Here is a 12957-nt window from a genome sequence, read left to right on the forward strand (position 1 = left end):
TTTTCCCAACTTAAAGAAAAAGATGTCCACAAATATAGAAGAGGTCTACAGAACACCAAATAGACTAGACCAGAAAAGAAACACATCACTTCACATCATAGCCAAAACAGTAAATCTACAGAACAAAGAAAAAAATATTAAAAGCAGCAAGTGAAAAAGGCTAAGTAACATATTAATGTAGGCCTATCAAAATAACACCGGATTTCTCATCAGAAACTATGAAAGCCAGAAGGGCCTGGGCAGGTGTCATGCAGACTCTAAGAGACCACAGATACCAACCCAGACTACTATACCCTGCAAAGCTTTCAATCAACATAGATGGAGAAAACAAAACATTCCATGAAAAAAAAAAACTAAATTTATTTAATATCTACACAGGAAACCAGCCCTATAGAAGATATGAGAAGGAAAACTGCAATCTAATGAAAACAACTTCACCCAAGACAATATAGCATACAGATAATATCCCAACTAAAATTAAGAGAAAACAAGTGATGGAACACAGTAAACCACCATCTCCAATATAAAAGGAACTAACATTCATTGGTCACTCTCCAATAAAAAGACAGACTAACAGAATCTGTGCGGAAACAGGATCCAACATTCTGCTGCATCCAAGAAACGCACCTCTGCAACAAAGACAAACACTACCTCAGAGTAAAGGGCTGGAAAAATGTCTTTCAAGCAAATGGACCCAGAAAACAAGCTGGGGTAGCTATCCTAATATCGAATAAACTGTAATACATAGTATTTTTTAAAGTTACTACTTACAGTAGCATCATACACTGAAAAAAGTAAAAGGCAAACTTTTAAAAATAATACAAATTTGATAGAGATTGCTTCTACAGACAAAGACTACAAAGTATACTTATAAGAAAGAGAAAATACAAATATAGGAAAGAATGGATATTTAGACAGACAGACAGAGAGACCAATGACAGACAGGAAACCCTGCACAGCAAATAGTTGAGAAACAGGTTTGAATACTTACCAATCTGCTAAGGCAAGAATTACATGCACTAGATGGCTCGAGTTTAGCTTGGTAGTACTCTCCCAAAGAATAAATACTGTATTTCTGTACAGTTCTTTCATTGACTATATATACTTTTGCAAGTAAGTGTCCTTTCTTTGATAATAGACTCATTTTATTTTCTAAAATTAATCTCCATGCAAAATGGAGTCTTGTGTTCTATGAGACCATGATCCAAAGTCACAAAAACTAGATTTTAAGAAAGGAGTTCTGATTATTCAGGGTCTGAGCAGTCTGCCCAGTATGACTCATGGCTAATGCCCTGGTGGTAGCTCCAACAGCCACCAATGAGATGGTAGTAACAATGGTGGCTGTAGTTCCAAGATCCCTTTTCTGTCTGAAGAGAGTCATAGCGTGAGGGGCATCAATGGGCGCAGGCACCCAGTGAGGCATGCGAGTAACCAGGGCATACCTAAATTTACTAGCATTCCAGCATTGGGCAAAAAAGCAAGGATCATTACCACAATTACTTGGCTCTATCTGGCTAATAATGAATAAAAATGGGGGATATAGACAAACAGGTGTGGGCTTATAGGAACTATTATGAGAAGCCTTAACCCCTCGTTGGAACATCCTGCGTCAGTTCTAGAACTAGCAGTGGTGGTGTCCGAGGTCTGAGTAGGTTCAGGAGACCATTGCCCCCAGGGGCGAGACGTGCTCCATGCCAATTGACTAACTCCATGTTGTCCTCCAATTTTGAAAGTCATTTAAGGTTCTTAAATTATTTTTTCCCTTTTTTTTAAATTTTTCATCAATTACACTTTATTCATTCTGCATCCCCCATAAGCCCCTCCCTCCTCCCCTCCCAATCCCACCCTCCCTCCTCCCTCTGCTTGCATGGCACTCGCCAAGTCCACTAACAGGGGAGGTTCTCTTCTCCTTTCTGATCTTAGTCTGTCAGTTCACATCAAAAGTGGCTGCATTGTCCTCTACTATGGCCTGGTAAGGCTGCTCCCCCCCAGAGGGAGGTGATCAAAGAGCAGGCCAATCAGATTATGTCAGAGGCAGTCCCTCTTCACATTACTATGTAACCCAATTGGACTCTGAACTGCCCTGGGCTACATCTGTGCAGGGGTTCTGAGTAATCATTTAGCCAATGTAGCTCATGCCTTAGTTGTACATAAAGGAATTAATGCTCAACTAAAAGGAAGCTTGATGGTGTTCAATCAGAGGATTGACCTCTTGCAGGAGCAAATTGATACCCTATGGCAAATTGCTCAACCTGGCTGTCAATGAAAGTATGCTGGACTTTGTGTCACTAGCATACAACATGAGAATTTTTCCTGTGCTGCAAATCTGTCTAAACAATTGTCCAGCTATATTTTAGGTAATTGGACTGGAGAATTCGATACTACGATGGAGCAGCTGAGAGTGGCCATTGTCACAGTAAATTCTACCAGAGTGGACGAAGGACTAGCCACAGGATTATCAACATGGATTGTTGCAGCCATGAATCATCTGAAGGAATGGGCGGGCATGGGAGCGTTAGCAGGCCTTCTGGTGTTGGTCTCCTTGGTTTGCCTGTGGTATATATGCAAGATTAGAGTCTCACAACAGTGTGATGCAGCCATGATCATTCAGGCCTTTACAGCCATTGAAGCAGGACATTCTCCCCAAGCATGGTTGGATACCATAAAAAGCTAAAATGATACGCTCAGGATGCGAGGCTAAGCACTGCACTCAGGGTCAGCCGCTTTCGACCCAGAGAAGAGCATGTCTGATTGCATGTGGGTTGATGCCCCAGGTCCTGCCTCTGAGAAAAAGGTATGGGACGGGTCTGATGCTCTTTGGGTGGATGACACCTAAATGAACATCTGTACAAAGTCCCAATTTATTTCTAATATCAGAGATCAGACCTCTACTCTTGCCTGATGCGTCTAAAACAAAAAGGGGGAACTGTAGAGAGCTGCGGAATGCTATGCCTTAAAGATGGAGCTGGTTTCTGCCTTCCACCTTCCCGATGGTGAGTGTTCTCTGTCACGAACAACTCCACATTTGGCTAAGGCCGAGGATCTGGCTTGCTTCCATGTATGTGGACCTATCTGCATTGCCCACGTGGCACGCCTGGGTTGGCTACCCAGAGGCTATTTAAGCTGTGGGCTGGCTTTCCCCAGGGTCCAAGGATTGTTCAAGGTTCCTGAATAAACTGCATTGAAAAAAAAAAAAAAAAGAAAGGAGTTCTGTGAAATAACAAAGTTCCAACTCAGAGGGATGTTACAGTTATTTTTATATAATACACTGTTTGTTTCTTGGTTTTTCTCTTAACCTGGCTATCACACAAATAATTGAGATCTTTTCTATTTGTTTAATAATAAGCTTCATAGCACAATAACGGAGCAGTTATTACTCTATTCTTAACCCTCTAACCAAATCTGATTTCCTCTCAGTGTGCATACCAGAGAAGCATGCACTTTGTAGCTTCCTCTCTGAGCTCTCTGTTCTGATCTCTCCTGGATATCTGCCTGTTGCTGAATTCTCTACTTCCTCCTCTAATTCTTCCTCCTTGGCTGGCAAAGAAGTCCAGCCCTATTTTCTCCCCTTCTAAGTGATTGGCTGTAAGCTGCTTTATTGGCATATCATGGGAAAATTGGGGAGCAGTGTTTACAGAACTCTAAGACAAGATTCTCAGAATATGAGATATAATAAGATATAATTAATATTTAAAAAATAAAAAATATAAATATAGGAAAAAAAGAGATTCTCAGAACAAGGATTGCTACCAGACGTGGGGAAAACAGAAATCATCATTTGAATTATGCAATAACCTTATGGATACAGAAGGATTTGGGCATACATTAGTTCCACAAATGTTTTGCCACAGGGAGAAACAAGGTTATTCCATGCCCCATTGTTGTGATTGTGATGTACAGTCAGTGGGCTGATTTAAACAGTCATTCTTCTTGTCTTTCAAATATTTATGATCAGTCAGCATTAAACTCTATACATTTCTAATGCATAGAATCTAATGAGATGCACTCTCTCCTTTATTAAATTGAAGGACTGATATCATTCAAAATTGTATTGTTTGCTAGCCATCAAGCTATTATGTGATATACAACTAAGTGGGCCTAGATGCCATTAAATATGAAATCATAGCCTCAAGCAATCTATGCAAGAGAAATCCGCCCTTTCCAGGAGGTGAAGTACTAAATAATAAAAAATTTTATTATTTTTAATTATAGAACTTGAACTCTTTAGTGAAACTTTTCTATCACTGCCTAGAAGGCACTGCTGCCTTTCATGGTGCATATACCAATAAATTATACTTTCTTTTAATTAGCCCCTTTATTTCATAATTTCTGGGTATCCTTAATGAGACCCCCAGACATTCAAATTAAAGTAACTAGATATTCAATGAGCAGACAATAAAATATATGAAAAGGTACATTTCCACTTCCATTTTTATTTAAGCCTTAAAAAGACTTTTAAAAATAAAGACTATTGATTTAAAATATTAAACAATTTGTTCCTTATAGTAAATATTCAGGCAAGTCCAATCTAGAAAGCTGGTTCAAATAAAAAGGTGACTCTTCCAAAGATACCCACATTATAAATTTTATGTGCAAAAGCATACTCTCTCTCTCCCTCTCTTCCTCTCTCTCTCTCTCTCTCTCTCTCTCTCTCTCTCTCTCTCTCTCTGTGTGTGTGTGTGTGTGTGTGTGTGTGTGTGTGTGTGTTTTACTGGAGATTGAACCTAGGACTTCATATATGTACTCAAGCACTCTACCACTGAGCTACACCCTCAACTTCAAAACATTTGTAAATTCTAAATATATTCATGGTATCATAAAAATGTAACACATGGTAAGATGAGTAAGAAAGATCATAATTAAATGAATCCTTCACTATGTGTGTGTGTGTGTGTGTGTGTGATCTCAAATTTTAATGCATTAGAGTAGAATGTAATTATGATATTTTCAGCCAAACTGAAAATTTGACCCTTTAAAGTTATTTACATTTTTTAATTAAAATAAGGTGATTTCTGTGCAGGGGTAGCCCATGACAGTTCAGTTTCCAAGTGGGTTCCAGATTAATGGGAACAGGGATTGTCTCTGACATGAACTCAGTGATTGGCTCTTTGATCACCTACCCCTGAGCTGGGAGCAGCCTTACAGGCCACAGAGGAAGATAATGCAGCCAGTCCTGATGAAACCTGATAGGCTAGGGTCAGAAGAAAGGGGAGGAGGACCTCCCCTATCAGTGAACTCAGGGAGCAGCATGGGAGCAGATGAAGGAGGGAAGGTGTGATTGGGAAGGGGTGGGAGAGGGAGCTACTGCTAGGATGCAAAGTGAGTAAACTAATTAATTAAAAAAATAAATTTTAAAAATTGAAAAAATATAAAATAAGGTCATTTAATTTAAACAAATAAAACATGTATCACTCTGTGATGTATCACCAAGTAGTTTCAAGTACTTTTCATTTAAAATTTTAAAAAGAGAAACAAGGATAAAAATGATATTGTACAATTTAAAGTATCAAAACCTGGGTTTTAGATGAAGAATGACAGATATAACTAAAATTGAATCTTTACAAAGTTTCTTAGTGAAGTGTTGGATTGAGGAGATGGCACAATTAGGTTAAATACTTGCTGTTCAAAAATGCAGACCTGAGTTAGGATCCTTGGCACTGAGGTGGTGACTCCTATGATTAATCTCAGCATTCTGAGGTACAGACAGATGTTCTTTTTAAATTTTTTTTATTAATTACACTTTATTCGCTTTGTATCCCCCTGTAGCTCCCTCCCATCTCCCCTCCCAATCAGTGCCTTCCTCCACCCTCTGCATGCATGCCCCTCTCCAAGTCCACTGGTAAGGGAGGTCTTCTTTTCCTTCCTTCTGATCCTAGTCTATTAGGTCTCATCAAGAGTGGCTGCATTGTCTTTTACCAGATAGATGTTCTTGATGGCTTCACTGGCTTAGTCCTGCTAACACAGTGAGCATAAAGTTCATCAGGAGACCTTGTCTCAAAAAACAGAGTTGAGGAGAAACAGTGACAACCTTTGGCATTCACAAACACACACCACCAAGGGGCATACACAGCTACATATCACACACAGCTTAAAAGCATTCAGAATTCATAGCCATCATATTTAGAAGCACATGGCTGTTCAGACCAAACTTCAGTCAATTCTTGTCTTACTTCAAAGCACAAATAGCATATATTTATATAATGAATATGCACGCTTAATTATGGAAGAAGGGAAAACAACTTGTTTTGGGAGCCATAGAGCTTAATGATAAGAGTCAGTCCTGCCAGGAAGTAGGAGATCCCTGAAGACCTGGAGTCTGTTCACCATTTAAGTTAGAGGACATGGACATATGGCAATCAAATTCCTGATCAAAATGTTTGGAAGCACTTTAATGCCAAAAGCACTCTTTTGAGCATCATCTATTTGGACAGTCATATGCCTCCAGAACATATTGGCCGAAGAAGCATATTTCCATTTATGTTCTGCCAAGTCTCACTCATTAGCTAAAATTTCTCATTTTGCAGCTTTTATAAAAAGGACTTTGGCTTAACTGTACCATGTTGCAAAGTTATAGTTTTTCTGACTTAACTTCCAAAGTTACAGCAGCACCACAAATTCTTGTCTAGATATTAACTTCTCTTATTCACTAGACCCTTGATCTCATTGCTGATAATAAAAGATATTACAAGAAATGTTTTTGATGGTTTTCTGGCAAGTATGTGTTCAAAATTCAAGAGTGAAGGAGAAATGCTGCAATGATACGAAATAAATGGATGTGATAATCTATAATACCTACAAGTAAACTGTAATAGAATTTAACTGTGCCTGAAATTGTAAATAGCTAACATAGTTATTTACAATAGTTTCTATTTTATCTCATATTTCTATACCAGTCCTTGAAGTGTTGATAAAAAAATTACATCAAATCATTTGTTTGTTCTGTTTTCTTCTGGGAAGTGTTTATTTCATTAGTAGTTATGACACATGCTTAAGTTTCTAGGGATTTATAGACTAATAATAATAATATATATATCAGAGATTCAGAACTCAAATTTCCTTTGCATACATATAATTTGAATAGAATGTAAGCCTAGAATTTAATAGAGATAACATTTTTGAAATATCAAATTGTTTCAAGTCCCTATTGCTTTAAAAATAGACATTATTAAAGAAAACCAAATAAATATTCTTTTGTGATGCCACCAGTTACCATAAACACAGTGACTCAAATCATCACTTCTTATTTCATGTTGTCTGAAGTTAAGCAATAAAGATATAATGTAGAAAGTTTCTCTTTCAAGATACATATATCTGAGTCAAAGTGTGAGTCAAGCTGTGTTCTCATGTGTAGCTCAGTATTCAACTTTCTTGGATGTTGACGTGATGTAATTACCTGTTACTAAAGGATTAAGGTCTCCCTTTCTTGTGGTTATTAACCAGAAGCTTCCTGAGGTCCTAGTGATCATGAACACTTGCCTTTACTTTTCCATGGCAATTTAGTCCTTTAATGTCAAAAGAAGACTCAGTTTTGAACTACTGACCATGAATGAGAGCTGATTTAATTGTTTTGGACATCTTAGAATAATCTCTATTTTTGTCAACTCACAATCAGTAGGTCAGATACCTTAGTCATATTGGTAAAATTCCTTCAGCCACATAACCTAACATGAAGGAAATACAACATCATGGTTTAAATTAAGAATATATAAGCCTCAGTTTGTAAATGTCAATATAAGTGAACTGTCAGATAATCACCATGGCTGAAATTATTAACTCTTTTGTCACTGAATGAGTTAACACATTTTGTTGTTCTTTTTAAAAGATTGTGCTGAATCTTTTAAATCTTTTAAAAAGAACAATCTTTTAAAAAGAACAATCTTTTAAAAGAACAATCTTTTAAAAAGAACAATCTTTTTAAAAGAACAATCTTTTAAAAAGAACAATCTTTTTAAAAGAACAATCTTTTTAAAAGAATCTTTTAAAAGAACAATCTTTTTAAAAGAACAATCTTTTTAAAAGAATCTTTTAAAAGAACAATCTTTTAAAAGAACAATCTTTTAAAAGAACAATCTTTTTAAAAGAATCTTTTAAAAGAACAATCTTTTAAAAAGAACAATCTTTTAAAAGAACAATCTTTTAAAAAGAACAATCTTTTAAAAAGAACAATCTTTTAAAAGAACAATCTTTTAAAAAGAACAAGATTGTTCTTTTTAAAAGATTGTGTTGAAAATATTCAACAAGGGCTGCATCACATCATGTGGAGAAGTAGCATGAGAGCTACTATTTATTTCCATTTAAATGACAACATTCTTGTGCTTTTGAAAGCTTGTATAAAATTGGTAACTAAAAAATAAAACCCTGAAGGAATAATGAACTCAAGGAGAAAACATGCTGACAGAAATCAAGAATTTTAAGAAAGAATAAAAATTTAATTAGACATTATCAAAAGAAATAATCAAAACCATCTTGCTATGAAAGATGAAAGTTCCATAGAACTGCACAGATTCATGTAGGACCAATGAGGTGGTAAAAGCAACATTCCCAGTGAGTTAATTCTCTAAATATGTGAAATAAAAGTCATGTTTGTAAAGCATCTGGAATTCTTTAACAAAACATGTTATTTAAGAACCAAAATTGGGTCTAAACTCAGTTCATGTTCTTTATGGAATATGGTATGTTTATAGTTTAAAATTAAAACAATGATTACATGCCAATCTTAGAATACGAGAATCGTAAGCACAGTCTTGACAAGTCATTCATTTTCAGCCTAATAGTGAAATGTAATACGAATGGGTCTGAAAAGTGACATAGAAAGATAAAATAGAAGACAAGATTTTACACGTGGCAAATTCTACTCATCATCTTAAATTCAAATTTATGCCAATCCAAACTGTATAAAATAAGTCTGTTCTCTCTACTCATTAATAGTAATGTGTCTGATATCAATATAAGTATGAAATTATTAGGGATCACTACAAACAATATCCAAACATGTATAATTTTCCTTTAGTTTTTTTTTCCAGGTACATTACTTATTTTAGCATCAACACTAGAAGCAAATCTTTATAGTTTCATACATTTATAAAAAAAATAGAGGGATTGTTACATCTCAGAGTTCACTTCATTTTAGAGTAAGGCCTACAGTGACAGTTAGATGACACAAAAATAGAGAAGGAAAAAAAATCAGGGTGTTTCCAGCATATTTCCTGGGATATTTGTAATTCCTTTTTATGTTTTCCATACACACTGTTCATCCTCCTTATCACAAATTATTCACCCTCACATGTTTGGATTTCATTTTACACCTTGTATCTGATAATTGGTTTTGTTTTGTTTTGTTCTGTCAACCAAAGTTAATGTGCTTCTCATTTTCTTTTAATGTTACTTTATTCTAATCATAGATAATATTTTTCCTTAAGACCCCAAAGAGTTGATATCTGATACCAAGTTTTCTGAGGACAAGATGAAGATAATGCTCAATCTGTAAATAAGGAAACATCCCCCCCTAAAAATTAAAAAAAGTTGTGAATCTACCATAAAGACTAAAACATTATTTGCTAGTATTCATAACCGTTTTCTAGTTTTAATAAACTAGTGGAGTATAATTGTTTTTAATGAGAGATGGTAACATAGGTACTTTATATAAAGGAAACAGTAATGAAACTGCCAACACAATTGCTCCATTATTAGGGGAGGTTTTTATTGTGAACAACACAGAGAGAGAGAGAGAGAGAGAGAGAGAGAGAGAGAACATCCAGATGCATCTGAAAGAGTCCAGAACAGAGAGTAAAAGAGAAAGACAGAATAAGCCCTGTAGACTGGATATGGTACTAGAGAAGAAACAATAACAAGAAAGAGTGGTGAGATTAGCAAGGAGTAGAATAGATCACAGAGAGAGAGAGAGAGAGAGAGAGAGAGAGAGAGAGAGGAGCAACAGAAAGAATAAGAGAGTAGAGAATATTAGAGAATAATTCATTATAAGGAAGGAGAGTGGCTGCAGGTACATAGGGCCATCTGGGACAGGAGGCCGACATGGGGACATTGTAATGTATAACATGTACTTATGAATAGAGATGGAGGAAGCCTGGGGACCATAAGCAGCCACAGGTACATGTCAATGTAGCCATATATCCCTTCTGCCTGAGGTAAGAAAAATGACTCTTTTCGGCAGATGGAAGCTGGTTCACAAGTTCCTGAGAAATGCTAGCTTTCATCTAAACCGCCAGAAATCTTCCTTTAGTTCAAGGTGAGCTGAACCTAAACTTAATTTTGGACAGAGTCAGTAGGCCTGCCATTTTGGGGAGGGATGGGGTATCCTTTGGGGATCACACACACATAGAGAAACAGAGAGGGAAACAGAGACAGAGAGACAGATGAGTCAGAGAGACATAGAAAGACAGAGACACAGACAAAGTAAGTGGGATGAATAGAGGAAAAGGGTGAATGAAGAGAGACAGAAAAGATGATGTGTCCCCATCATTTCCACAACAAAATGTTAAATAGCTCACCATTAACCCATGTTGCTATTATGAAACTACATTTTAGAATATTTAAAACAGTGATATACAGCCAGGGCTCAACAACATCATAGATATGGATTTATTCGTTCTGTGTTGCAGAAGATTGAGCAGGTTGTGTGTGTACTGTCTCTACCCCGTAGGTCTGTACTATGTATTTTTTATAGTAATAACAAAACTAACAACCAAGTTCTTCAATTTCTTTGTATGGAATAATGAAAATTCATGAGATCACTTGATACAAATCATTGTCAGCCAAATAAGTGTGAATGACAAATATAATTCTTTTAAATGCAATTTATGAAGTGATTTGACAAATATATACTATCTGCAATGTCAAAAGCTATGAAAGATGTATGTGCACATTTTATGCACTTTTCAGAAGGATTCGTCTGATCCTCTCATACATTTGGTAAACCATCAAAATTCACAGCTAAGAGCTTGACTAGGAAACACAAGCTGAAAATGAAATTGTCAGTCTTAATCTTTACAAGCAATCACTCATCCGCTGCCCTTCACGAAGTGCACATATCTCAAAGGAGCGGCTCAGAAACTACTGTGACTTTTCTATCATATGTCAATAAATGACATGCTGGGTCAGAAATGGAGGAATTGTTGCACTAGAACAAACAGGAAGCTGGCTCATGTAGGATACTGGAGTTGATTTTTGAAAGATACAGTGGTTTATGTACTAACAAAGTATGCTACAATCAAGTGGCCTGCAGAGTACAATATGAGAAAGGCAACCTGCAAATGTCATCAGAGACCACAGACCTACCCCTCATAAGACTAAAAATATGACTGGAGTCCCAAGAGGAAAAGGATTATCACCAGCATATTCTCTACCATGGTCATTTAAGTGCCAGGATCTTAGCAAGGAGAGAGATTTATACATTATCCTAACATACTCTCACTAACTGCACATCTCCTCATCAATGCCTCCTATTTGTCCATCAAAAGAGAGATCATCAGGAAGCAATATATGAGAAATTGCAATCTGAAATCTAAAAATATTCAATAAATACAAGATACGCTTTTAAATTTATGAAGCCAAATGACTCAGCACATTTGCTTCTTCAGAGAGATGCCAGTATCAATTCAATCTGTGTTTTTCACTGTGCTACTGGAGCATTCATGATACTCATTTTTGTCAATATATGTCTATCTGTCTTAATCTTAGCCCTGATGGCATGCTGAGTTAAAGTGTGGACCTTGTTTGTTATGTCCAAAACTGCTTCCTTTTTTTTTTTAAATAGTACACAGAAACCTAGTGCATAAAAGTGTTTTAGTGAATACTATAAAGTAAGAATTAGAACTGAATACAAACCATTTGACCAAGCACATTGACCAAGATTATATGAAATCTGTACTGGTACTAGTTCACTAGGTCTATTCTCATGAGCTAAAGGCTAGAATTCCTGGAACCAGGTATGGAAAAAGGAGGGAGGGAAGGACTAGAGAGATGGCTAAGAATTCAGGGATCATACTATTCCTGCAGAGGACCCAAATTCTGTTTCCAGCAACAACTTTGGGTGGTTCATGGAAATGAATCATAGTGGACAAGCCAACTATGGAAAATGGGGAAGAAAATGAATGCAACTTAAGAGGTGTCCTGAATTTGCCCATCATTGGCAATGTAGAACAACATAATGCCCACAGAGAAGAATGCGAGTCCTATGTCTCTTATTTCCTAGGGTGACCTATGAGAAAACAGGGTAGTCACAACAAAAGAATGAACTTAGTCTTGGTGGAACTAAAATAAAATTTAAAAAAAGATTCTAAAGCAGTAGAGGATTTATTTTCATGTTAAAATAAATAGTTATAAATATTGACAAGCTTTTTACATTAACCTGAAATATACTATTTCAAACTCATATTTCCCTATCAGCACTTACTACCTTCCTATACATAAACACACACACACACACACACACACACACACACACACACAGATACAAACAAATTAAAAGTTCACTTACAATGCCAATCCATATTTTTCTTTACACTAGAAAACAGCCACATGCCTATAATTGACAGGAATTGAGCTATAATCCCAAATAGCATAATCTGTAAACTTGATATGTGGACTATTAAGATCATATAGTCTAAAATCTCCAGGCTACAATTATGAGAATAAAATTTTTAAAAATTATTTAAAAACTTAATTGTGCATTTTTCTTTTTTTTTTTTTTTCAATGCAGTTTATTCAGGAACATTGAACAATCCTCGGACCCCGGGGAAAGCCAGCCCACAGCTTAAATAGCCTCTGGGTAGCCAACCCAGGCGTGCCACGGGGGCAATGCAGATAGGTCCACATACATGGAAGCAAGCCAGATCCTCGGCCTTAGCCAAATGTGGAGTTGTTTGTGACAGAGAGCACTCACCATCGGGAAGGTGGAAGGCGGAAACCAGCTCCATCTTTAAGGCATAGCATTCCGCA

Source organism: Meriones unguiculatus, chromosome 2 (genome assembly GCF_030254825.1).
Source record: "Meriones unguiculatus strain TT.TT164.6M chromosome 2, Bangor_MerUng_6.1, whole genome shotgun sequence".
Taxonomy (NCBI): Eukaryota; Metazoa; Chordata; class Mammalia; order Rodentia; family Muridae; genus Meriones; species Meriones unguiculatus.